The sequence below is a fragment of the Anabrus simplex genome, chromosome 9, assembly GCF_040414725.1.
Source record: "Anabrus simplex isolate iqAnaSimp1 chromosome 9, ASM4041472v1, whole genome shotgun sequence".
NCBI lineage: Eukaryota > Metazoa > Arthropoda > Insecta > Orthoptera > Tettigoniidae > Anabrus > Anabrus simplex.
The window spans coordinates 89,066,510-89,093,526 of record NC_090273.1 but is presented as its reverse complement, the minus strand read 5'-3'; the positions used below and the strand labels follow the sequence as shown (position 1 = coordinate 89,093,526).

General features: G+C 43.6%; 1 long non-coding RNA gene and 1 pseudogene across 1 annotated transcript in view; one reads left to right on the top strand and one right to left on the bottom strand.

Moving 5' to 3' along the window:
- LOC136881139 (WD repeat-containing protein 5 pseudogene) overlaps positions 1–7,203 on the top strand; it is a 32,904-nt pseudogene extending 25,701 nt beyond the window's left edge.
- Positions 1–20,503, bottom strand: part of LOC137502214 (uncharacterized) — a 116,673-nt gene extending 96,170 nt beyond the window's left edge. Inside the window, exon 1 of the long non-coding RNA XR_011018730.1 lies at positions 20,313–20,503. This is a non-coding gene — a long non-coding RNA (uncharacterized lncRNA). The remainder of the gene's footprint in view (positions 1–20,312) is intronic.
- Between the last annotated feature and the right edge of the window lie 6,514 nt (positions 20,504–27,017).

Genomic DNA, 27,017 nt, shown 5'->3' with positions numbered 1-27,017 from the left:
CCTGGAATTAAGTCACTGTTTTCACTTAAAGGATGATATCAAGGATGATCGCCTAAATGGTGTAAATTTCAAAGGTCTATACCCCCCTGTGGGTGGGGGCGGTAGAATAACACCCACGGTATTCCCTGCCTGTCGTAAGAGGCGACTAAAAGGGGCCCCAGGGGCTCTGAACTTTGGAGCGTGGGTTGGCGACCACGGGGCCCTCAGCTGAGTCCTGACATTGCTTCCACTTACTTGTGCCAGGCTCCTCACTTTCATCTATCCTATCCGACCTCCCCTGGTCAACTCTTGTTCTTTTCCGACCCCGACGCTATTAGGTTTGCGAGGGCTAGGTAGTCTTTCATTTTCACGCCCTTCGTGGCCCTTGTCTTCCTTTGGCCGATATCTTTATTTTTCGAAGTGTCGGACTCCTTCCATTTTTCCGTCCGATTAGTGTTATATAGAGGATGGTTGCCTAGTTGTACTTCCTCTTAAAACAATAATCACCACCACCACCACATCTCCGCTTCACCCCGCACTGGCAAAGACGTGAGCTCCTAACAGTACATCACTCCTGAACTTGCCTAGTACGCCTCATTTTGGTCGTGCTGTTTGAGGATCCAACCAGCCTCAGGGCTGATGACCTTACAGATAAGAAAATAAAGGACAATGCAATCGGCACCATGAAGAGTTCCATATCCATCCACAGGAATCACTTATGCAGAGCTATCCAACCTTTTCATGTACTGGGGCGCACTTGACGGTTGGCTATGAAGGCGTGGGGGGCCGTTTGATCATTACAATAATAATAATAATAATAATAATAATAATAATAATAATAATAATAATAATAATAATAATAATAATCCGTGCCCAGTGGGTAAGAATGTATAATGGTGCTTCATTTATATCGGCTTATACGGAAGAACTGTACTTTGTGGCTTCCGAGGAATAATAGAGGTTTTGTTTTTGGTGCTAAAAGTGTGTTAGTGTTATCTTGTGACTTTGTTCTTGATTAGAGCTTCAGTCTATGTCACGCAACATTAGTACCATGGTTACCCGCTTTCATCGGCAATATCTACGCGCGGTATGACTGTCCTATGTTTATTTTTCTCGCAGACGACTTGCACGACTCGCCGATGCTGCCAACCACTGTACTTAGGAACTAAATGGTACTGAGCCCTGGACCACAATTACATTTGTTTTCACATAGGTTAGGTTAGGTTAGGTTAGGTTAGGACTATGTTTAATTTTATCGCAGGTTAGGTTAGGTTAGGTTATTTATTTTTCTCGCAGACGACTCGCGGTTAGGTTAGGTTAGGTTACGTTAGGTTAGCCCTGGACTATGTTTATTTTTCTCGCAGACGACTCGCACGACTTAGCCCTGGACCACAATGACGTTTCTCTTCACATTAACACAGAGTTTACACGAGGACAGTAGACTGGACAATACAGTGAGCCAAGACAATATAGTCCTCGTGTGAACGAACTAGCCGAGGACAGGACAATGAATAAGCTACTGTCTTACGAGTTAGCCTCGCTTCCTATCTATCGGGACAATGCCTTCCCCCCCACCATCGCTCTTATTGTCCTGTTGATAAGTATGTTAGAGTAATTTGTAGTTTTTCTCTGGCGGGTATTGCTTCTCTCATTAATGTATCGTTACGTTGAATCATCGGTGAGACCTTCCTCAGAAGGTCTTCCAAACATTCAGTTGACATCTTCATGCACATTTTATATTCTTGAGGATCTTCTAATTCTTTTAATAATAAAACAAGCGATCCTAATGAAGATCTGCGTGACAGCCATTTCCGTAACCACAATCTCTTCTTATTTTTAGTTATAACGTCTTCAACTATATCTAACAAATCTTCGTATAAGATATGAATCACTTTCCTTAATTTTCCTTGAAGAGCACGGCGTCGTGGATCCATTTTGATGATGGAAAGCGGACGACTTGATATTGTCTTGTCCTGCGCAAGGGAACTGTTCATGGAGCACAGGACAATACCAGGACAATACAATATTGTCCTGTCTTGCATACTGTCCTCGTGTAAACTCGGCTTAATACACCACGGCATTCTATGTCGCTTACTGGTCACGAAATGATAGGATTGATAGAAGCAAAGCCTACTACTTCTTTCTTCGTACATAGCGCATCCAGTGCATCTGGCCATTGTTGATACAGAAAACATGTCTAATTATATTGACATGGCATCGTGCGATGGATGTGTTATTAATGTAACAAGTTTTTCAGCGAATTACAAGAACAACTTCAATGATTTACTTCAATTCTATGTACGTCACAATTTGATTTCAAATAGCAGAGTATGTGAATGGTGTGGCCGTCACGTCAAATTATTAGTGAATGAGAAGTTCAATCGTGTTGTTTTTTCGTGTCGTCGCCTAACCTCCACTCCATTAAGGTTGGTTCCATTTACATACATTCTTCTTCTCTATTATACATTGTTTATCATTCACGTTACATTTCCTTGTGATTTTTTCTTCCGGTGTCGGGAACGCTACGTACTACTAATAATTAGGCCTATATTTCTTTTTTATATTCAATCACAAGTCGCGCGCCCCAGGGGCTCTGAACTTCGGAGCGTGGGTTGGCGACCACGGGGCCCTCAGCTGAGTCCTGGCATTGCTTCCACTTACTTGTGCCAGGCTCCTCACTTTCACCTGTCCTATCCGACCTCTCTTGGTCAACTCTTGTTCTTTTCCGACCCCGACGCTATTAGGTTTGCGAGGGCTAGGGAGTCTTTCATTTTCACGCCCTTCGTGGCCCTTGTCTTCCTTTGGCCGATATCTTCATTTTTCGAAGTGTCGGATCCCTTTCATATTTTCCCTCTGATTAGTGTTATATAGAGGATGGTTGCCTAGTTGTACTTCCTCATAAAACAATAATCACCACCATCACCAATCACAAGTCGCGCGGATTTAAGCCTCTATTTCGTATTCATATTTAAGCATAACTAGCGCTATGTATGGTTTCAAGTGTTTAGACTCGTAATTACTGCATCGAAACGTCTCAACTACTTCATCACGTTGTTATATAATCGTGGCTGGCGTTGGCACGAATGGATTCTGCATCGCCTGAAGATTTGCCCTATGAAATGTCACTACCATAGTTCAACATAGCCAGATATTCTTACTCTTATTTGTTTCATATGGTTATTCTTTGACATTGCCTCACTCTTAGGTCTTTTCATCGCGTAAGTTGGTCATAACTTCTGTCTGTATTGAATTATGGGAACGACATTTCACTGGACTAGCCTTCAACCAATGGCAGTGTCCATTCGCCCACCGTCAGCCATGATTACTATGATACAAACTTGCGTGACAAGGCCTGACGTTTTACCAATGCAGCAATTATTCCATAGCTAATACTATCTAGAGGTCACTCCGTATATCTGATTAACACTTTCGACCTAACTGTCCCCTTTTTGTTTTCCTTTGTCATTATTTCCATAGAAACCACGACTAAGATATGCACTATTCTTTATATTTAAAGTTAAAAACTTCATGATCGTTCCGTATTGAATAGAGAAATAAGAAGATGTACAATATTAGAAGGATCCACCTTTCAATACTTCGTTGTAAGTTGAACTAAAAAGAAGTCACAACTTGTTTATTGGGACCGGTTTCGACACATTACAAGTGTCATCATCAGCCAAATAGTAAAGTAGGGCAAGATATAAAGATCTTAAAACAACTAATACATTGAACACAGGCAAAAAATTAACATTGATTCATATCGTAGCAATTCAGTTAATGTCCAAAACACAATGATCGCAGTCAAGAGAGTAAACAGAACATCATTTTCTTGCGCCGAAAACAAATATTGTTGAAGTTCACAAGCAGGTCAAGTATGCACTTATGTAGAGTCGTTGCTAGGCAGGTCTTGTAGGCATTTGTTTCTCAGGCCGAAGAGTAAAAGGTGACGTAATTGAAGTCTTAGGATAACAGTGTAGGATTTAATTTCGTCAAATTCGAAGTAGATATATAAGTTTGAGAATAATTTAAAACATTAAAAAGAATAAAGCCAAATAAAAATATATTAAAAATAGGAAGAAATAATAAAAGAAAATTGTCAACAAGATTTGGTTAACAAATGAAATTAAATTCCTTTATCGGAAGAAATCTTTCCTGAACAATCGTCTTTATGAATCTCACCTCGAAGCAACTCGTCTACTATCAAGCGCTCAATGGGACTTATTTCAAACCCATGTAGACGATAAGTTATTCTTTACACTTTCCAAAAAGCAATCAACTTTAGACAGAAAACTCAACAATCTCAAAAATATCTCTATGACAAGGAAACCGTTTACTAAATTATCTAATGAACCAAAAAATCACGACAATATAATTAGTAAGTTCCACCCCCCGGTTGTCAACTTATCCAAAACAATCTTAGATGATAATGACAACTTAATCCTATCGAAAGGCCCTAAACATACCTGGCCTAACTTAAATAAAAATGACAGTGCTTTTAATACAATCACTGAATCTGAATTAGCTATCAAAAAATGCCTTTAGAATTACAGGACGAAATTAGACTTGATGTAAAAAGAAAACTTAATAAGATTTACACACCTAACGATAACAGCAACACTATTCCCTTCGTTGAACGTAAACACATTCTTAACCATAAAAAGAAAATTAAAGACCGTAACCTCATTATCACAAAAGCTGACAAAGGTAACACTACAGTAATAATGGATAAAGTTGATTATAACGAAAAAAACAAAACTTTCTTCAGTAATAATTCCTTTTCTATAATAAAGAAAGATCCTACTCAACAAATTCAACGTCTCCTTAAACAAACCCTAAAGAACTCTTCTTTCTTATTTACTGAACTTGAAAAAACAAAATTATTAAGCATGAATCCAGGCCTGCCAACCACTAAATCTCTCCCTAAAATTCATAAGACTGACGTCCCTATTCGACCAATTATTAATTACAGACCAAGCCCACTTTACAAATTAGCACAATTCATTCATAAATTTCTTAAGAATAATTACAAATTTTTATCGAATAAGTCTGTAAAAAACACCATAGAACTAGTTGAGAAATTAAATAACTTTAAAATCCAACCACACCATTCTCTACACTCTTTTGATATTGTCAATATGTATCCCAGTATTAATATCAAAAAATTATTTCCTATTATTGAAAATAATTTATACACATATAGTTGCTTAAGCAAACTTGAAATTAATGATTTTATGACCATCTTAAAATTAGTAGTTACTAAAAACTTCTTCATCTTTGACAATATAATTTATCAACAAGATGGTTTGGCTATGGGTTCACCAGCCTCAGGGATCCTAGCAGAAATATACCTAGACTTTTTAGAACACAATTTCATTGATAACAATGACGACTTTAAACATGTATTATTTTGGGCTGGATATGTAGATGACACTTTTGTGATACTGGATGATAGAGTTATCAATGCAGCTTATGGCACTGTCCACATTTCATGGCATAATGTGGTCCTCTTTAACCCACACTCGACACAAATAGTGGTAAATTTTCAGGATTTTACCCCTGGTTTCATGACAGCGTCTCTTGGCCGCAGCCACAACAAGATACACTAATCACGATTTGAAGAAGTGTGTTCATGAATGGACTCTTCGGTTCGTACTAAACGATCACCTCAAAATATTTCCCCTGTTGTGAGAAGTTTTATAGGAACTTACTGTGTAATTTAATTATTGATTTCTCCTGTGACATGAACACTGAGGATGGTTGCCTAGTTGTACTTCCTCTTAAAACAATCACCACCACCACCACCATGAACACTGATTCAAAAAAAGTTTATTTACCATAACCCCGTTGAAAGCGACACCACGTAAAATACGATTTAGCCGAGTTTATTTGATGTTCATATTCATATAACATTGTGTTTTATGACTGACAGTATAACCTGTGCTATTTTTAAAAGTCTTGTGTGTATGGGATTTGGGCTTATGAGCAATTTTTTGACATTGCGAAGGGTTAGGAAGCGACAACAATGTGCCCCTAGGACCAACACCACCTCATCCTCAACCCGGGACAAATAATAATCCATCATCTGCTGCTCTGAATACATCAGGTGGTTCAACAAAGTCAAGTTCACTCTTGCTGGACATACAAAAGCAGTATCGTCTGTAAAGTTTAGCCCAAATGGAGAATGGCTTGCGAGTTCATCTGCTGACAAATTCATAAAAATTTGGGGTGCATATGATGGTAAATTTGAGAAGACGATATCGGGTCACAAACTGGAGATCTCAGATGTGGCATGGTCTAGTGACAGTCGTTTATTAGTCAGTGCGTCAGATGACAAAACTTTGAAAATTTGGGAATTAAGTTCGGGGAAGTGCCTCAAGACCTTGAAAGGCCACAGTAATTATGTTTTCTGCTGTAACTTCAACCCCCAGTCAAATCTCATCGTTTCAGGCTCGTTTGATGAAAGTGTTCGGATATGGGATGTTCGGACAGGAAAGTGCCTGAAGACCCTACCTGCTCATTCTGATTCTTTAAGCGCTGTACTTTTCAACAGAGATGGCTCACTTATAGTTTCCAGTAGTTATGATGGACTTTGTCGGATATGGGATACAGCTTCTGGGCAGTGCCTGAAAACTCTGATTGATGATGACAATCCTCCAGTGTCTTTTGTTAAATTTTCTCCAAATGGAAAGTACATTTTAGCTGCCACACTAGATAACACCTTGAAGTTGTGGGACTACAGTAAAGGCAAATGCTTGAAAACCTACACTGGCCATCGAAATGAGAAATATTGTATTTTTGCCAATTTCTCTGTGACAGGGGGCAAGTGGATTGTATCCGGCTCAGAGGACAATATGGTTTATATCTGGAACTTGCAGACAAAAGAGATAGTTCAGAAACTCCAGGGACACACAGATGTTGTCCTGTGTACAACGTGTCATCCAACAGAGAACATTATTGCTTCTGCAGCTTTAGAAAATGACAAAACAATAAAACTTTGGAAGAGTGACACTTAATAAACATGTTACAATTTTGTAACATTGGAAAAACTGTTGAGTTTTATATCTCTTGTTTTTTGTTCAAGACTTTTGTAATTATTCGCATTATGAGTGCTTTCTGGACCTCTTATAGTTACACAGGTTAAAGTAAGTGAAGTTCATTCATTGTACAGTAATACAGGTAGGTGGGCGATAGCGTATATGTTCGGACATAAACTCTTTTTCCATGTTCATGTACGTTATAAATCTGAAGGAAACTTGTATTTTGAAAAAAAAGAAAAAAAAGATGCCACTTCCCCCTTCCGCAAAACCCCCCTTGATCCTCCATAGTTTCCCCCACCCCACCCCACCCCCTTCACTTCATTTTCCCTACCACCCTCTAAGCCCCAGGGGCTCTGAACTTCGGAGCGTGGGTTGGCAACCACGGGACCCTTAGCTGAGTCCTGGCAATGATTCCACTTACTTGTGCCAGGCTCCTCACTTTCATCTGTCCTGTCCGACCTCCCTTGGTCAACTCTTGTTCTTTTCCGACCCCGATGCTATTAGGTTTCAGAGGGCTAGGGAGTCTTTCATTTTCACGCCCTTCGTGGCCCTTGTCTTCCTTTGACCGATATCTTCATTTTTCGAAATATCGGATCCCTTCCATTTTTTCTCTCTGATTAGCGTTATATAGAGGATGGTTGCCTAGTTGTACTTCCTCTTAAAACAATAATCACCACCACCACTGAAATCCACTTCGCGTCTGACTTGGATCGAGCAGCAAAGTGGTCAGCGTACGGCTGTGCGAATTACGTTCCAGGAACTAGCAATCCATGGTCCTGAACTCCCAGTGAAAACACTGGACTAATCCTTGATTACAAGCAATCATGATTCGTGAGAGTAATTACAGAATTACCCCAGGTGGTAACCAATTCAACGGTTCATGGACGGCAACCAGGTTTTCGGATTCTGGGGGACGTGCGCTACCAAGATCACAGAGAAAGTAGGAGTTCTCTGGCAAACTACCTTCAAAGAAACCCACATACATCAGGACCTTCAACATTAACACATTACTACAATCAGGCAAACTACACGCCTTAACATCAGAACTAGATCGACAAAGGATACAGATACTAGCTCTTCAGGAAACACATCTTACAGATCAAAGCTGGCACCCCTCTTTTGGGCATGGCTTTTGTAGATCACAAAAGCATAGCTGATTCGATAAAAGAAGTCACTCCCATAAGTAATAGAGTAATGACGTTGCGCGTACAATGTGCGAACAAAAAATACACACTAATTAATGTACATGCCCCCACGAACATTGAAAATAAGAAGGACTTAAAGAACGTAGAACAATTCTGGTCTAAACTCGAAAAAATATTGGCAGCAGTCCCCAGAGAAGAGACAAAGATGTGGCTAGGTGATTTCAATGCACAGATTGGTAGGGAAAAATAATACAAAAATACCGTAGGCAAATACCCAGCTCATAAATTCACCAACAAGAATGGCATCAGACTTACTGCCCCCTCTAGGGACACCATGACCTTGACGTCGGTGTGGGGGCTTGTGTGCTTGTTGATCCCGAGGGCTGTGCCAGCTCAGGGTTACCCATGCTGGATAGGCCTCGGTGTAGGGCCGGACTAACAAGGTGTCCCCCGAGTTGCTTGAGAGGTGTCTGTGTTCTTTATTCTTCAACACTATTTCTACCCTTCTAATTTCACCATCTTAAATTTCATTCCTCTTCTTGTCTGGCCACCCTCTCTGCCTCGGGTTGATTAGGTTAAAAATAAAAAAATAAAAAAGAAAGAAAATAAAATAGGTTAGTGAGGTTTTATCCTCCCCCAATCACAAGTTTCGGGTCGTGGCGAGGTGATGCATGGCTACTGGGAGAGTAGTTCCAAGCGACCCCCTCCAGATACCGGGCGCCCTCTGGAGTATATAGCCTTGCCTCCGGTAAATCTCCTTGGCTCTGCCGGAGGTCGACCTCATATTTCCGTGAGTACTCGTGGGACCAAAGACGGAACTTCTCTCTCTTCCTTCTTTATCAAAGAGTGGCACCCTTCAAAAACGGCGTCTAAAATTGCTAAAAAACGTAAGCGGTATACTCCAGTTCCTGTAGACTACATGAGTGACGAACGTCTTCCTCGATTCCTGGTTGCTTATAGGGTCGATGGTAAAAGTTTCCTTGACGAATGTCCTTTTATGATAAGCAATTCAACTGAAGAAATTGTTGCTGGTGAAGTCGACGAGATGCGCAAGTTCCGAGATGGATCCGTACTTATCAAGACATCTACGGCTGAACAGTCCAGACGGCTACTTAAAGCCAAGTTATTCGGTAAGGTAGAGGTGAAAATCGAGAAGCACCATACCCTTAACTCCTACAAGGGAGTTATATTCCACAGGGATTTGGTTAAGTCTTCCGATGATACAATGATCCGGTACGTAGCACGTTGGGGTGTAACCGACGTGAAGAGGTTGAAGAGGCGTGTGGGTGATAAGCTACTCGATACGGGTGCTTTCATCCTTACCTTCGACGCTGAGACCATACCTGAACGAATAAAGGTAGCAATGTATCGCCTGACTGTTCGTCCGTACATTCCGGCACCAATGAGGTGTTATAACTGTCAAAAGTTTGGCCACACCTCATTGCGATGTACAGGTTCGACGACTTGCAAAATGTGTGGGAAGTGCGAGCATGCTGGGGTTGAATGCACACCACCACCTGTGTGCGTCAACTGCCCGGGTACGCATGCTCCAATCTCCAAGGAGTGCCCCACATTCAAGCGGGAGAAGAAGATCCAGGAGATAAAAACACTGGATAAGCTATCTTATCCAGACGCCCGGAGGAAGTTCAAGTCCATGGCTGCTCCGGAGTTCTCCATCTCCTTCGCTGAAAAGGTCGCAAACGTACGGATCACTCCACAGAGTTTTGTACAGAACACCGGTACTGAAAATGCATTGAAAAGTCAAAGCCAGCAACAAAATTCAGTAACTAAAGAAACTGGAGATTCAGCATGTGAAGCACCGAAAAGAGCGTTACTGTCGACGTTGCCTGGGAACGGCCCTACCCAGGAACGTTCGACTGGGAAGTCCTCCCCCAACAGGGCGGGGGGAAATCCGGCAAGCAATCTGCCGGCTCTCCTCCCAAAAAGAGAGAAACGGTGGGTAAGAGCGAGAGGCCCCGACGCCCTCTCGTTCGATCACTTTCTGGAGAACCTAGTTCTCCCAGGAAGAAGGCCCACTGTTCCAGACCAATGAGATCACCGTCCGCGGAGGGTCCAGTCACCGCGCCTCCTTCTTCTGAGGAGACAATGGAGACTGAACCACTCATTGTCGTGGATGGTGACGACAACACCGACAACAACGGCGGAAAATGGCAGGTAGTTGACAAAAAGAAGGGCAAGCAATTGTCCTAATTTCGCAACACTACCAATCCACACAATGGCACTATTGCAGTGGAACTGCAGTAGTTACCACTGTCGCCTAGCTGAGTTACGTCAACTGATATCCGCCCCCCTGTGGGTGGGGGCGGTAGAATAACACCCACGGTAAACCCTGCCTGTCGTAAAAGGCGACTAAAAGGGGCCTCAGGAGCTCTGAACTATGGAGCGTGGGTTGGCGACCACGGGGCCCTCAGCTGAGTCCTGTCATTGCTTCCACTTACTTGTGCCAGGCTCCTCACTTTCATCTATCCTATCCGACCTCCCTTGGTCAACTCTTGTTCTTTCCGGCCCCGACGCTATTATGTTTGCGAGGGCTAGGGAGTCTTTCATTTTCACGCCCTTCGTGGCCCTTGTCTTCCTTTGGCCGATGTCTTCATTTTTCGAAGTGTCGGACCCCTTCCATATTTTCCCTCTGATTAGTGTTATATAGAGGATGGTTGCCTAGTTTTACTTCCTCTTAAAACAATAATCACCACCACCACCACCATCCTCAGAAACAGAAGACTTGGAGATCGCCTTAATCTCTTGGAGAATATCAGATCGACCATGTGGCCATCGCACATCCTTGACAGAAAGAAATTCATGATGTGCAAGTTCGAAGAGAAGCTAATATTGATCCTGACTACTATTTAGTGCGTATCAAAGTAAAACTTACCCCGAAAAGAATCCGCTACAAGAAATCTCATCTTCAGAAGTTAGACACGAAAAAGATAAAACAAACTAACATAAAAGAAGAATGGGGGGAAAGGAAAAGGCGACACCTGGCAACAGTTCCATGACAAGATCATTACGAGAGCTAAAGAGACGATTCCATTGAAGAAGAGTAAGAAGCACACTTGGTGGGAGTCTGCATGTGAAGAAGCACTAGAAAAGCTAAAGGGAGCTTTTCAGATATACAAAGTATAACTGTAAAAAGTCACTCGAGACTGAACAACACTATCTTCAGACAAGAAAAGAAGTATCAAAAGTAATCAGACAAACGAAGAGGAGATACATGAAAGACCAATTGGAATCTATAGAAAAAGATTTCAGAGATCACAATATGCGAGACTTCTACAGGACTTTCGCAGGAAGAATCCGAGGATACACACCACAGAATTTATGCTTCCGAAAACGAGACGGAAAACTCGCGCCGTCTCATTTGTACGGAGTTGGCTCGATATTTCTCTGAATTACCGGTACTCAATTGCCAGGAGCCAACATTACGATGGCCCAAAGAAACTCCTGTACACGGAAACCCTGAATCAACACCAACTACCAAAGAGGAAATCCAGAGACAAATCTTCAGACTCAAAAAATAATAGGGCGTCTAAACAACTAAATGTTCTCAGACAACAAGCAGCAAAGGTTGGGCTACATGTGTCTCTCGAAAAAACACAATTCATCACGAACATCGGTGAATCTCCTTGTACGTTGCATCTGGAACAGGGAGAGATCAGGAAAACCAATAGGTTTAAGTACTTGGGAGAATGGTTGGAATCCAATCTCTCTGAAGGAACAGCTTTGTCAACTCGAGTTAACAGGCTTGAAATGGCCTACCAACTGACCAAGAATACGTATAATAAAAAGTGTCTCTCTCGTAATACTAAGATGAAGCACTACCAGACAGTCATCCGCCCTGAAGCCTTATATGCTTCAGAATGTCTAACATTCAACAGGAAGGGACTCATGGAAAAACTTGAAATCCAGGAAAGAAAGATAATGAGGAAGATACTGGGGCCAGTCAAGGAAGGGGACAGTTATAAAAGACGGCCTAACCAAGAGCTCTACAAGTACTGTGAAAGAATAACGAATGTAGCAAGGAAGAGACGCCTAGCATTCTATGGGCACGTCTACAGGATGCATCCTACCAGGTTGACCAACCGGATTCTCAGCTACTGGCAAAATAGGAAGACCAAGTCACCATGGTTGATGGAAGTGAATAAAGATCTACAGGAACTGGGAATAACAGAAGGAATCTTAAAGGATCGTACAGCACTCAGGAAGATGCTTAAACATAAGAAGTTCCAGGACAGATTATCAACAAAGAAGACTGGCGCCCTTTGGACAAAGGAGAGGAAGGAGCAACACAGCCTGAGGATGCGCAACTACTGGGCAAACATCAAAGCCCATTCCAAAATGCAATAGTTGAATGTCGTGGTCCTTAGCTGGCCTATACGAAACAAGAAGAAGAATAGGGCGTCTGGAGAAGATGGCATAGTTGCAGAACTCATAAAGGACAAAGGCCGAAATACACTTAAGGATCTCACACTAATAATCATGGACATCTGAAAAAAAAAAAAGGCTATCTGAAGAATGGAAATGTGCACTTATCTGTTACGCAAGAAAGGTGACAGAACGGATGTAAATAACTACAGAGGGATCTCTCTCGTTCAAGTCACCTACCTTTCCGCGTGTCTTCTTCAAAGAGTACAAGAACAGCTTGAACACAAAATTGGAGAATATCAAGCCGGTTTTAGGCCTGGACGGTCCTGTGTTGAACAATTTTTTTTAACTTTCAGACGATATTGAAATATAAAGCAACCCGAAGCTCTCCGATTATTTCTAATTTCGTCGACTTCAAGAAAGAGTACAATTTGGTCGATCGACAGTCCGTCTTTAACATCTTAGAACAACAAGGACTTGATCCAAATCCATTAAGACTCATTAAGGAAACAATCACGGATACGAAGTCAAAAGTGAAATTCATGGATGAAGTATCGGAGCCCTTCGTGATTAAGACCGGCGTGCGACAGGGTGACGGATTGTCACCACTCCTTTTCAACCCTTTTCTGGACAGTCATTCGAGAATGGAAGAAGGAATTGAAAGCTCATAAGCACTGGAAACCCATTCAACTTGGACGAAAGAACGATGATCTATCGATACTAACAGACAGTGATATTTCAGCGATCAAATATATTGAAGTCCTCAAGAAATGCGCTGAGAAAACTGGACTACAAATCTCATTCGAGAAGACCAAGTTTATTTGCACTAAATTCGACATTCAGGAATTACAAACAAAATATGGGCAGATCAAACGAGTTCCATACTTTAATATATCTGGGTGAGATCCTAGAACCAACATGGTTGGAAAAGGAAGCACAAAAAGTCCGATTTAAAAAACTCAAAACAGCATTTTGGAGAACCAGTGACATCTATAACAATAAATTCATGTCCACACATACGAAAATCAAACATTACAATACGGTGAATAAACCTGAAGTGCTGTATGCAAGTGAAATCTTGGTACTTAGTAATAATAAAGGTGATCTGGAAAACATCTTAAAGGGCCCCAGGGGCTCTGAACTTTGGAGCGTGGGTTGGCGACCACGGGGCCCTCAGCTGAGTCCTGGCATTGCTTCCACTTACTTGTGCCAGGCTCCTCACTTTCATTTATCCTATCCGACCTCCCTTGGTCAACTCTTGTTCTTTTCCGACCCCGACGCTATTAGGTTTGCGAGGGCTAGGGAGTCTTTCATTTTCACGCCCTTCGTGGCCCTTGTCTTTCTTTGACCGATATCTTCATTTTTCGAAGTGTCGGACCCCTTCCATTTTTCCCTATGATTAGTTTTATATAGAGGATGGTTGCCTAGTTGTACTTCCTCTTAAAACAATAATCACCACCACCACTCTTAAAGGAGGAAAGGAAGATCTTGAGGAAAATTCTGGGCCAGGGAAAAAAAAATGAAGGGTATAGACTCAAATTACGCAAAGCTACGGAAAGATTGTCCAACCTTGCCGCAGACATCAGGAAACGGAGACTGAAATGTATGGACACGTTCACAGACTATTGTCTTCAAGGCTAACCCACAAGATTTAGACAAATACTGAAAAACTGAAGAACGTACCACGGAAATAAGATGTTAAAATGATCTAGAAAAGACACAGATAAACACATCAGAAATACTGAACAGGAACATTTGCCGTCAGACGATAAATAGATGGGTAGTAAAGCCAGAGAATGAAGTCCCTAAAAGATCGGGGACTAAGTAGTCAGAGGAAAGAAAACGGGCACACAGTGAAAGAATGAAAGCAATATTGTCTATTAGAAAGGCGAATCATAAATATAATGCGTGATACAACAGGATCCACACGCAAATAATAATAATAATAATAATAATAATAATAATAATAATAATCGCCACGCACTATCTAAAATAAAAAAATACTTTCCCAAGATACGTCAGAATGTTGTTGTTGTTGTTTTTTTTTTTTTTTTTTTTTTTTTTTTTTTTTTTGCTATTTGCTATTTGCTTTACGTCGCACCGACACAGATATGTCTTATGGCGACGAAACGTCAGAATGAAACGGTTCTGAAGCCGGTAGTTATGTATGCAGCAAAACCCTATCCTCAATGCCAATAAAGGACTCCTCCCAGAACTGGAGACCCCCTGTGGGTGGGGGCGGTAGAATAACACCCACGGTATCCCCTGCCTGTCGTAAGAGGCGACTAAATGGGGCCCCAGGGGCTCTGAACTTCGGAGCGTGAATTGGCGACCACGGGGCCCTTAGCTGAGTCCTGGCATTGCTTCCACTTACTTGTGCCAGGCTCCTCACTTTCATCTATCCTGTCTGACCTTTCTTGGTCAACTCTTGTTCTTTTCCGACCCCGACGCTATTAGGTTTGCGAGGGCTGGGAGTCTTTCAATTTCACGCCCCTCGTGGCCCTTGTCTTCCTTTGGCCGATATCTTCATTTTTCGAAGTGTTGGACCCCTTCCATTTTTCTCTCTGATTAGTGTTATACAGAGGATGGTTGCCTAGTTGTACTTCCTCTTAAAACAATAATCACCACCACCACCCCGATGGTATTACGTATGGAGACCGAAGGAGTCTCATTTTCACGCCATTCGTGGCCCTTGTCATCCTTTGGCCGATACATTCATTTTTCGAAGTGTCGAACCCCTTCCATTTTTTTTCTCTCTTATTAGTGTTATATAGAGGATGGTTGCCCAGACCCATCTGTCGGTGTGACGAAAAGCCAATTATAAAAATAAAAATGCGTGACGTGACGTGAGAAAATGTGTAACGGAAGTTACGTCACAAAATGTTTTACCTAACAACAGTGACCTTGAGTGGTGCACGGGCTCTAGATTTGTGTAAATAGAGTGTGTTCAAATAGAAGGCACTAGTTTAAGATACGTAATGTAGTAACATGGCCCACCAGATCTACCGGCATCAAGTTGGCCGTAATAATACCAACATTCAGATCAGTGGCCTCCCTCTTATGGTACACACTGTAGAACGAATATGTAAATCCAAAGCCTCCTGTTTAGGCTATCCCTTATGGCTGGTGGTCATCTGAAATTTGCAGCCATTGATGGATGGTCCCCCTGTGGGTGGGGGCGGTAGAATAACACCCACGGTATCCCCTGCCTGTCGTAAGAGGCGACTAAAAGGGGCCTCAGGGGCTCTGAACTTTGGAGCGTGGGTTGGCACCACGGGGTCCTCAGCTGAGTCCTGGCATTGCTTCCACTTACTTGTGCCAAGCTCCTCACTTTCATCTATCCTATCCGACCTCCCTTGGTCAACTCTTGTTCTTTTCGACCCCGACGGTATTACGTATGGAGGCCTAGGGAGTCTTTCATTTTCATGCCCTTCGCAGCCCTTGTCTTCCTTTGGCCGATACCTTCATTTTTCGAAGTGTCGGACCGCTTCCATTTTTTCTCTCTGATTAGTGTTACATAGAGGATGGTTGCCTAGTTGTATTTCCTCTTAAAACAATAATCACCACCACCACCACCACCACCACCACCACTGGCCATGACCGGAAGACAATTTTTGATCATTTGATTTTCGCAATAGGAAAAGTGGTTTATTTTTGTTATTGCGTTCAATTAATTTTAAAACTGTGTATTATGTACCATTGCTCTTTTTTTTTTTAATATCCTCCGACCATCAGGACAGATTCAATACTTGAGAGAGGCTTGCAAATAAATAACTAAATGAATATGATAACCTGATCTAGTGACCACTGTTTAACAAAGGTTTATTATTATTATTATTATTATTATTATTATTATTATTATTATTATTATTATTATTATTATTATTTGTACCTGATACTGAGAGTGTAATATGTGTAGTTTGTTAATCTCTCTCTTGAATTCTTCGGATCTTTGGGTTCTTTTTTTCAGCACTCATATGATCACTGCAGCAAACAGCCCAGCCACTGTGGGACTCACGAACGTTTCGTGGGACAAGTCTGTAACTAAAGTGATGCTGGGAGAAGCTGATATTGCGTTGTTAGGACTTCCTACAGTCTCCTCCTGCGCACAGTTCGTTGACTTCACTACCAGTCTGTACCAGATGAGGTAACATACAAATACAAACAGTAAGATATTATAATTCACCGTTTGAATGCGCGAGCAGCACTCATATGTAAGCAAACCGCCCGCCCCCTGGGGGTGGGGGTGGCAGAACAACACCCACAGTAACCCCTGCCTGTCGTAAGAGGCAACTAAAAGGGGCCCCAGGGGCCCTGAACTGGAGAGCGTGAGTTGGCGACCACGGGGCCCTCAGCTGATCCTGGCATTGCTTCCACTTGTGCCAGAATCCTCACTTTCAAGTATCCTACCCGACCTTCCTTGGTCAACTCTTGTTCTTTTCCGACCCCTATTCAATTAGGTTTCCGAGAGCTAGGGAGTCTTTCACTTTCACCCCCTTCGTGGCCCTTGTCTTTCTTTGTCCAACACCTTTATTTTTCGAAGTGTCGGATCCCTTCCATTCTCTCTCTCTGAATATTGTTATATAGAGGATGGTTGCCTAGTTGTACTTCCTCTGAAAACAGTAATCACCACCAGCAGCTGTGCAGGAGAATGGAAAAACACGGAAAACCATTCTCAGGACAGCTGACGGTGGGGACTGCCCCTCTTCGTCTCCCGAATGCAGAGGCGTAGGTCCAAGGTAGAGCTGTGGCCACCCCTTCTCTGCTCGGTTGGCCGGTCGGAGTGCAGAACTGTCGGACCATGAACCAGCCGTGGCCACTTCTGGGACGAGACTCGCTCTGCATCCACCGACCTCCATTTTTGTTTCAAAACTGAGAAGTGGGCCCTATAGAATGATATCTATCTATCTAAGGGGTTACGCCCTCTCTCTGGCCAAGAGATGCGGGCGGGTTGGGGAGATGTGATGGAAGAAGGAGGTGGGTAAAGGATGTGAAGGAGATGGGGGAGGAATTTTGCCTATGCCTAAGGATGTTACTACTGTATTAATTCATTTATTATTGCTTTTCTTTTCTTTTTTTTAGAACATGCATACAAGCAACAAGTATATGCATAATAAAGTTGAAGGGTTTCAGTTTGCTTTTTTTTTTTTTTTTTTTTTTTGTAATAACATAATTTAATTCACAGCTTTTACAAATCTTCAGGGATTGTCCATTATCCGACGCCTGGGATACCAGATATGAAGACAGACAGCGAACGGTGAAAATATTTAACCATGGGGCATTGTTCTTGTAAAACACTTAAGAGACCTGGAAGATATACGGGAGAGTACGGGAGGTTAAACCATTGTTTCCAGAGGAGTGAAACTGAAATGAGAATTTAAGCCGGAATGCGTGGTGGAGACGTGGAGGTTTAAGGTTTGGTTGGCTGCGGCCTGTAGGTGATGGAGGACTAAGGAGCGATTGTAGGGGTGAATGTTGAGTAGGGAGAGAGTGACAAAACGGATGAGATCTTCTACGGTGGGTGGGGAGAATAAAGAGCGATTGGGCGATGTGGGCAGGTCTATGGTTCTAATAGGGGCCACCAGGTCTGGGCGATTATGGGGAGGGGAAGGGCGGCTTCTACAACGGCGGGAGTATACGGGGTGAGTGCCTCCACAGGTATGACACTGGGGTGGTTGGTGGATGTTGGGACATCGGAACGTAGCGTGTTGTTGGTTGCAGTGTCCACATGATGGGCGTTGGGCAGTGCAGTGCGTGGTGAGATGATGGTTGTAGGTGAGGCACTTCTCACACCTGATGGATTGGGGAGGCGGTGCACGTGAAGGTTCAACCTTATGGTGGTGACGGTGAATCGAGACTCCGGTGGCCAGTACCCGGTCGATGTCTGCTGGTGTGGGGAGAAGAATCCGCACCATGTAAGTTGGACCCGTGGCGTTCCTGATCCGGAATGCCTTTTTCGCCGGGATGCCTTCTGCGTTGAGCTCGGAGATAATTGTGTCTTCAGAAATAGAGGAGTCGACGCAGCGAATGACGCAACTAAGGAGGCTGTAGCGTGGTGGGGGAGGTGGAGATTTGAGAGATGGCTGTAGGAGGGGATGAAGGGGGTTGTTGGATCCGAGACGTTGAGCGCCGATGGCCGTGGTGAGAAGGTTGGCAGCAGTGTCTCCGTTGACCTGGATGATGACTCCATTTGTAGTTTTGCGGATATCCGCTACGTCTTCTCGGCGCATGTTGTTGTGTAATAGGGTGGAGAAAATGGTGTGGGGTGAATGGAAGTCAGAGGAAGGACTAGTAAGAAGAAATGAGTTCCTGCTGGGGCGGGTTAGAGGAAACGGGAGCGAGTGATAGGGCGTCGAGTACCGGAAACAGCGGAGAAAGTAAGCTGGGGGAAATTGGAAGTGGGGGTGGAGTAGTGGTTGGAGGAGGAATAGCCTGAACGGAGGTGTCCATGGGTAGCGATGGATCAGTTCGTGCCTCTGCTGTTGCGTGTTGTTGGACTCGTTCCTCGGGTGCTGGAGAACTTGGTGGCAGACTTGAAAATTTAAACTGAAAGTTGGAGGCATTCCATTGTGGAGCTGGCGTCATTGGGATGAATCTGGCCTGGTAATCTGGCGCTGCAAAACACATGACCGCCGAGTGGTAGGCGACTGCGGCTGATGGGCTGAGATCCGTGATAGTGGTAGTGGTGGTACTAGTAGTGGCCGTTGTAGTAGTCGAACAGTGAGGAGAAAATGGAAACATGGTGTGCACGTATGTTCCAGTACACTGGCAGGACAATGTAGTCACCCTGGGTAGTGTGGTAGTTCCTGGCGATGGGCTCGTCCTGAGGTGAAACCTCCCCGATTTTCGTTGTCCACCTGTTTTTTTTTCAATAGGGAATGCCCTACGTGCTTGACTTTCGGTGATTGAAAACCGTTGGACGGCGAAGGATCCATAGAATGATATATCTTGCGAGCAAGTAACTCGAGTGCTACAGGGCTGAGCTGCTTCCCACAACACACGCGTATACCACGTTGGAAATTTATTGAACATATCTCTTGGTAAGTTATTCCAATCCCTAACTCCCCCTCCTATAAACGAATATTTGCCCTAATTTGTTCTCTGGAATTCCAACTCTTCATATTGTGATCTTTCCTACTTTTAAAGACACCACTCAAACGTATTCGTCTACTAATGTCATTCCACGCCATCTCTCCACTGGTAGCTCCGAACATACCACTTAGTCGAGCAGCTCGTCTCTTTTCTCTCAAGTCTTCCCAGCCCAAACTTTGCAGCATTTTTGGTAACACTACTCTCTTGTCGGAAATCACCCAGAACAAATCAAGCTGCTTTTCTTTGGATTTTTTCCAGTTCTTGAATCAATTAATCCTGATGTGGGTCCCATACACTGAAACCATGATCCTGACTATAACTCCTAAATATTACCATAACCTTATGAAGAGATCTGTAATCCTTATATCACCCCATTAATGTGATTACCCCAAGTAAGATATGTCCTTATATCAACACTTAAGCACTTTACAGTGATCCCAGTGAGGTACTTTCACTCCATCAGCACAGTAATTAAAACTGAGAGAACTTTTCCTCTCTGCAGTGTTGCCAACTTATATTTTCAAGATCCGCTATATACTACTAAAAATCCGCTAAAATTCCGCCAAGAAATCCGATCTCAAATAATGAGCAATACAAATCAGCAGTAATAATAATAATAATAATAATAATAATAATAATAATAATAATAATAATAAAAGTAAATGCCTGCACTCACCTGATCTGTAAGTTTCACTGGTATTAACCTCCGGCCTGGGAGCCGGCGAGCTAAGACTTGTAGGCGTTTTAGTGCCGGGTGCAAACTAGGTGAATCCCCTACCTCAAGGGCTCACACAAAACAGGCCAGTTCATTAAACTGTCTTCCTTCTTAGCATAAATATAAATGCTACTCTCTCACAGTTTCGTAAGCTGTCGTCATTCGTCAACTAAGAGATAAGTACTCTAAGTTTGTGATACCATGATCTCATAACATCAGGTTTTCCTCATGTGACTGCTAGCTCCTGATAAGAAATACGATATAGCTCGGAGACAGACTGGAGTACAAATTGTTTAAAAAACGTAAAATTGATAAAACACCAAATTCCGCTATAATAAATCTAGAATTCCGCCAAAAAATCCGCTGTCCGCTAAATGATATTTTTCTCCGCCGACAGTCTTCTAATTCCACCAAATTTAGCGGAAAATCCGCTAAGTTGGCAACACTGCCTCTCTGTGAAACTTATAACCTGACTTTCATCGATCCACACTGCATCCTTCTTACTTATGACTGACTACATTACGTAGGTCTGGTTGAAGCAATAAAAATGTTAGTTGTTTCTGTACCACTCCTCACTGTAACATATAGAACCATCATCCGACACATACAATACATTTGTAGTCCATATATAACATTTTTGTGCCAACACATATGTCGTGTGTAACGTTCTTCTTGCTACTTTAAGCCAAGTTATCTCCGCACAGGCCATGGAGGGCCTAGGAGGGGTGGAAGGTAAAGGCTTCCACTATCCGTAAACTCGGTACTTGGTAGGGTAGAGTGGTTGGTTAGCTTTAAGCTCGGCCGTCTTTGCCCCCAGACGTGTATTTTAATTGATATCCAAAATAACACATACCTGCATGAAACAGAGCAGTAAGAAGCAATTTCCAAACTTCTTTAAAGTGTATGGAAAGAATACAAAAGACGTGACATTACGCGTACGTAGTAGACCTTAAAAAATTGCAAGTTTTAAGTCATACACAACATAATTATGTGTTGACGCAACAACGCCACTGATGCCCTATCAAATGAAAATGTAGGATCTGTCCATTTAATTGCAACAAGCAATACTTCTTAAGGTTCCCCCATAAGCCCCAGAGGCTCTGAACTTTGGAGCGTGGGTTGGCGACCACGGGGCCCTCAGCTGAGTCCTGGCATTGCTTCCACTTACTTGTGCCAGGCTCCTCACTTCCATCTATCCTATCTGACCTCTCTTGGTCAACTCTTGTTCTTTTCCGACCCCGACGCTATTAGATTTGCGAGGGCTAGGGAGTCTTTCATTTTCACGCCCTTCGTGGCCCTCGTCTTCCTTTGGCCGATATCTTCACCTTTCGAAGTGTCGGATCTCCTCCATTTTTCCTCTCTGATTAGTGTTATATAGAGGATGGTTGCCCAGTTGTACTTCCTCTTAAAACAATAATCACCACCACCACCGTTCCCCCATACCATGTTAACTCAATTCTTTTATGGATCCAGTTTCTCTATTCTCGTGGCTGAGAGGAGTCAGGACTCAACTGACTGGGGCTATTTACTACGACTGTATGAAACACCACTTTGGCTCATGCTGGCGGCAATCGTTGTGGGTTTAACCCTTGTTCTCTTCTGGACGAGCCGCATGAGCGACGTGTTCATCCGAGAAAAGAAGGAATTTCTTCATACACATCTGTACGAGGCACTGCAAATGACACTGTCCGCCATCTGTCAACAAGGTAAGTTCTATAGTATACTATATAACTGTCTCATTAAATTAATGTTACGAATAAAACACTGTCTGGTTTATCAATGTAGTTTAATTCTAGGATGACCCAATTTGTACACGCACAGTAGTCAGTACTCACGGTAGTACACAAATAATTTATATTCAACCATGAATGACCACACTTCACTGATTGCTATCTATTTACTAGGTGTCCTCCTCACATGAGGTAGTCCGGATCGCCAGTATTACCCGAACGGTGAAAGTCCTGACTGACAACCCCCCTTCCAGTTTCATTCTTGCACGCTTAGTCACTTCAAACACAACAGCTGCTCGCAGACAGGTTCGAACACGGGGCTACTGGCCACAACACACGGCGCCCATCCCTGGCTCGACTCCAGAGAAAGTTCTCCACTCACACAGTACTCCATACTCCAACACAGCACTCCGCTCAGAACACAGCAATACTCAGACACTGACTCTCGTGAGACACTGGCGACAGCCAACACAACTGCCGTCCCAGTCCAACTACCCACTCGACACTCATACACGACAACTCAGACTCCGTTGGGATACCCCCTGTGGGTGGGGGCGGTAGAATAACACCCACGGTATCCCCTGCCTGTCGTAAGAGGCGACTAAAAGGGGCCTCAGGGGCTCTGAACTTTGGAGCGTGGGGTGGCGACCACGGGGCCCTTAGCTGAGTCCTGACATTGCTTCCACTTACTTGTGCCAGGCTCCTCACCTTCACCTATCCTATCCGACCTCTCTTGGTCAACTCTTGTTCTTTTCCGACCCCAACGGCATTACGTATGGAGTCCTAGGGAGTCTTTCATTTTCACGCCCTTCGTGGCCCTTGTCTTCCTTTGGCCGATACCTTCATTTTTCGAAGTGTCGGACCCCTTCCATTTTTCCTCTCTGATTAGTGTTATATAGAGGATGGTTACCTTTTTTTTTTTTTTGCTATTTGTTTTACGTCGCACCGACACAGATATGTCTTATGGCGACGATGGGATGGAAAAGGCCTAGGAAGTGGAAGGAAGCGGCCGTGGCCTTAATTAAGGTACAGCCCCGGCATTTGCCTGGTGTGAAAATGGGAAACCACGGAAAACCATCTTTAGGGCTGCCGACAGTGGGGCTCGAACCCACGATCTCCCGATGGTTACCTAGTTGTACTTCCTCTTAAAACAATAGGGCTTCGAGTATTAATACGGAACTGCCATGGCGTCAGGTCCAGAAAATATGAAATTGAAGCCTTCCTAGCCGCGAACACCTTACATGTAGCACTCCTAACAGAAACCTTCCTCCAACCGGGGAAGAAAAGTTCACCATTAAGGGGCCCATATACGTGCAATATTATTGCGCAAAATGGGTTGTACAATATATTGTTAGCTGCCCACAGACAAACAATATTATTGTGCAATAAATTCCCCTGCGGGTGGGGGCGGTAGAATAACACCCACGGTATTCCCTGCCTGTCATAAGAGGCGACTAAAAGGGGCCCAGGGGCTCTCAACTTTGGAGCGTGGGTTGGCGACCATGGGGTCTTTAGCTGAGTCCTGGCATTGCTTCCCCTTATTTGTGCCATACTCCTCGCTTTCATCTATCCTATCCGACCTCTTTTGGTCAACTCTTGTTCTTTTCCGACCCCGACGGTATTAAGTATGGAGGCCTAGGGAGTCTTTCATTTTCACGCCCTTCGTGGCCCTTGTCTTCCTTTGGCCGATACCTTCATTTTTCGAAGTGTCGGAACCCTTCCATTTTTCTCTCTGATTAGTGTTATATAGAGGATGGTTGCCTAGTTGTACTTCCTCTTAAAACAATAATCACCACCACCACCACTGTGCAATAAATAGAATCGTGTGGAGATAATATTGGTGGTTGTGCAATATATTGTGCAAAAGCGGTCATAGACGTACAATATGCGTGGCAATATAGTCAGTCCATTCCGGTATTTTGTTTGGTGAATTCTCTTTTCTGTATCACGAAGCCACTTCACTTCTTTTCGGACGTTTGTACGCAGAGAACTGATTTTAAAAAAATAACTTCTTGCTTGTCGGCGTTCGGATATTTTTCGCGATATTTCTCAATAAGCACCTCGTTCTGTTCACCTTTCTTAACGCGATTACTGTAATCTTTGCTCTTAATGTCCCATAAATTCCAAAATAAACTTTTTCACCACCTGTTTGCCTGCCATCACGAAACGTTCTCCCCCGCTTGTTGATACCAACTGGCGGAAAGACGCGATATTGCACAATATTGCCAACACACGGCACAGTATTTTGCGATTTGCGCAATATATTTCAAACTTTTTTGATTTCGTACCATATATTGCACAACCCTTCAATATTAAATACACACTATCAATTATATTGCACAAACCCCGATATTGCGCAATAATATTGCACGTCTATGAGGCCCTTTAGAGCCAACACCATGAGAGCCTACAAAATACACAGAAGCGACAAGGCTAATGGAGTTGAAGGGGTGGCAGTTCTGGTAAGGAAAGACATCAAACATATGGAAGTGGACTTACCAGAGCTGATCGAACTGGAGGCATGCGGAATTGCCATGCCAGTTCGAGGAACGCTCATTTATGTCATATCGGCATACGACATACCGAAAAGCCTAAACACACAAGACATAGAAGCAATACTACGGCTAAATCGAAACACGATACTGGGGCTGCCTGAGACCTAACTCAGCAGGAACAAGGCTGTACAACCACATGCTATCTCAGGACTATGTGGTAACAGCCCCCAGCGAATCCACGTTCCTAGCACCAAACGGACAGGTTTCCGATATATTAGACATAGCCCTACTGCGACATATTCCTCAAGGGCACAGCGTAACAGTAATAAACGCCCTTGGGTCGAAGCACCAACCAGTGATATTCACACTCAATGCGAAGCCAGGGGAATGTGAGAATAACCCCAAGCGCCGGCTCAACTATTAAGCAGCCAAATGGGGCAATTTCGAAAGAAAACTGGACTCACTTCTACAGGGAACTGAGTACATACAAATAGAAAGCCCAGCCCCTATTTACGAATCAATTAAAACACTCGTAGGTGCGATCCAGGCAGCCACAACAGCGAACATCCCGGTATACAAGCGTAACTATCACACCAACATCGAGATACCGGCCTACATTAAAGACCTAATCCACAAGCGCAACCAACACAGGCGCAACTGGGCCCGATTCCACCGCGGTGAAGATCGGGAAATTAAAAACCACCTTAGAGCCGAAATCGAAACCCAACTCCTAGAACACAGGTCGCGACAACAAACTGAGTACGTTTGACTCAAACACCAGACCGGTGTGGAACTTAGCGAGATATTTCACGCGAGAACCACACGTGATCCCAACTATCAAGGGACCAAATGGGCCAGTATACGACAACCGAGATAAAGCTGAGGTTATAGCAGATTCAATGGAAGCGGCTTTTACGCCCAACGAGGAACCGTCCTACACCGTTTTCACTAGACGAACAGAGGCTAAGGTAGCGAAATTCCTCGCAAACGCACCCAAGCCCGAGGTCAAGAAGACTAATATACACGAAATTAAGTGGATAATAGATCACCTTAACCCGAAGAAAGCACCTGGCCCAGACGAGATCCAAAACATAGTACTCAAGAAACTAACTCAGAGAGCCCTCAGACTACTCACCAGGATATACAGTGCAATGTTCCAACTGCAGTATTACTCAGAGCAGTGGAAAAAGGCGAGAATCCTTGTGTTTGGGAAACCAGGCAAGGGCAAATCTGACCCAAATAACTACAGACCCATCAGCCTCCTGGACGCCCTCAACAAAGTATTCGAGAAAATACTGCTGAAAAGACCAGTAGCACATATCAAGGAATTTTTTTTTTGCTAGTGGCTTTACGTCGCACCGACACAGATAGGTCTTATGGCGACGATGAGATAGGAAAGGCCTAGGAGTTGGAAGGAAGCGGCCGTGGCCTTAATTAAGGTACAGCCCCAGCATTTGCCTGGTGTGAAAATGGGAAACCACGGAAAACCATCTTCAGGGCTGCCGATAGTGGGATTCGAACCCACTATCTCCCGGATGCAAGCTCACAACCGCGCGCCCCTAACCTCAAGGCCAACTCGCCCGGTATCAAGGAAAAAGGAATCACTCGAAACGAACAATTCGGTCTTAGGAATGGCCACTCTGCCCCTCAACTGCTTACCCGGGTCACAGAACCAGCGACCATCGGACTAAACAAGCGGAGGGGCACAGGCACGGTATTCCTTGATATCCAGAAGGCATTTGATAATTTCGCTAATAGGCCTTCGTTCCACACTTTAATAGACCACGAATTGCACCCAGGTTACATAAGATTAATTAAATCATACCTGGAAGGCCGAAGAGTTCCAAGTAGAAGTTCACAACACACTGTCAAGCACGCGAACGATTAAGACGGGCGTAGCCCAACGGTCACTAATACGCCCAATCCTGTTCGTCCTATTTACGAACGATATCCCAACAGCGGAACTCAATACCACGCACCTCTACGCTGATGATACTGCTATCTTAGAACAACACCCTCACCTAGCGTGCACCCGAAAGAGGCTACAAGTAGCACTGCGAACTCCTGAGCCCTGGCTAACTAAATGGCGTATCAAGGTCAATGTTGGCAAATGCCAAGCTGTGTTGTTCACTAGAAACAAATACAGTAGAGACAATACGCGACACTGAGCGAGATATCGAGGGACAGCTATTGGAGCTCACTCTAGCGGATAGACCTGAACAGTACTGATTCTCTCATAAGAGCACGTGTATTTTTGTGTGAAGTTTTTGGTGTTATTTATGCGTTTTCAGTGAGTTGACATAATTAAATAGTAGCGTGTGTCATTCCTTGATATCTCCTCTCAACATGAGGGGAAAGGTATGTGCTGTGTTTGGCTGCAGTAATTACGAAGTAGAGAAAAATGCGCGGTCGTTCTTCAGGTTCCCTCGAGACAAAAACAT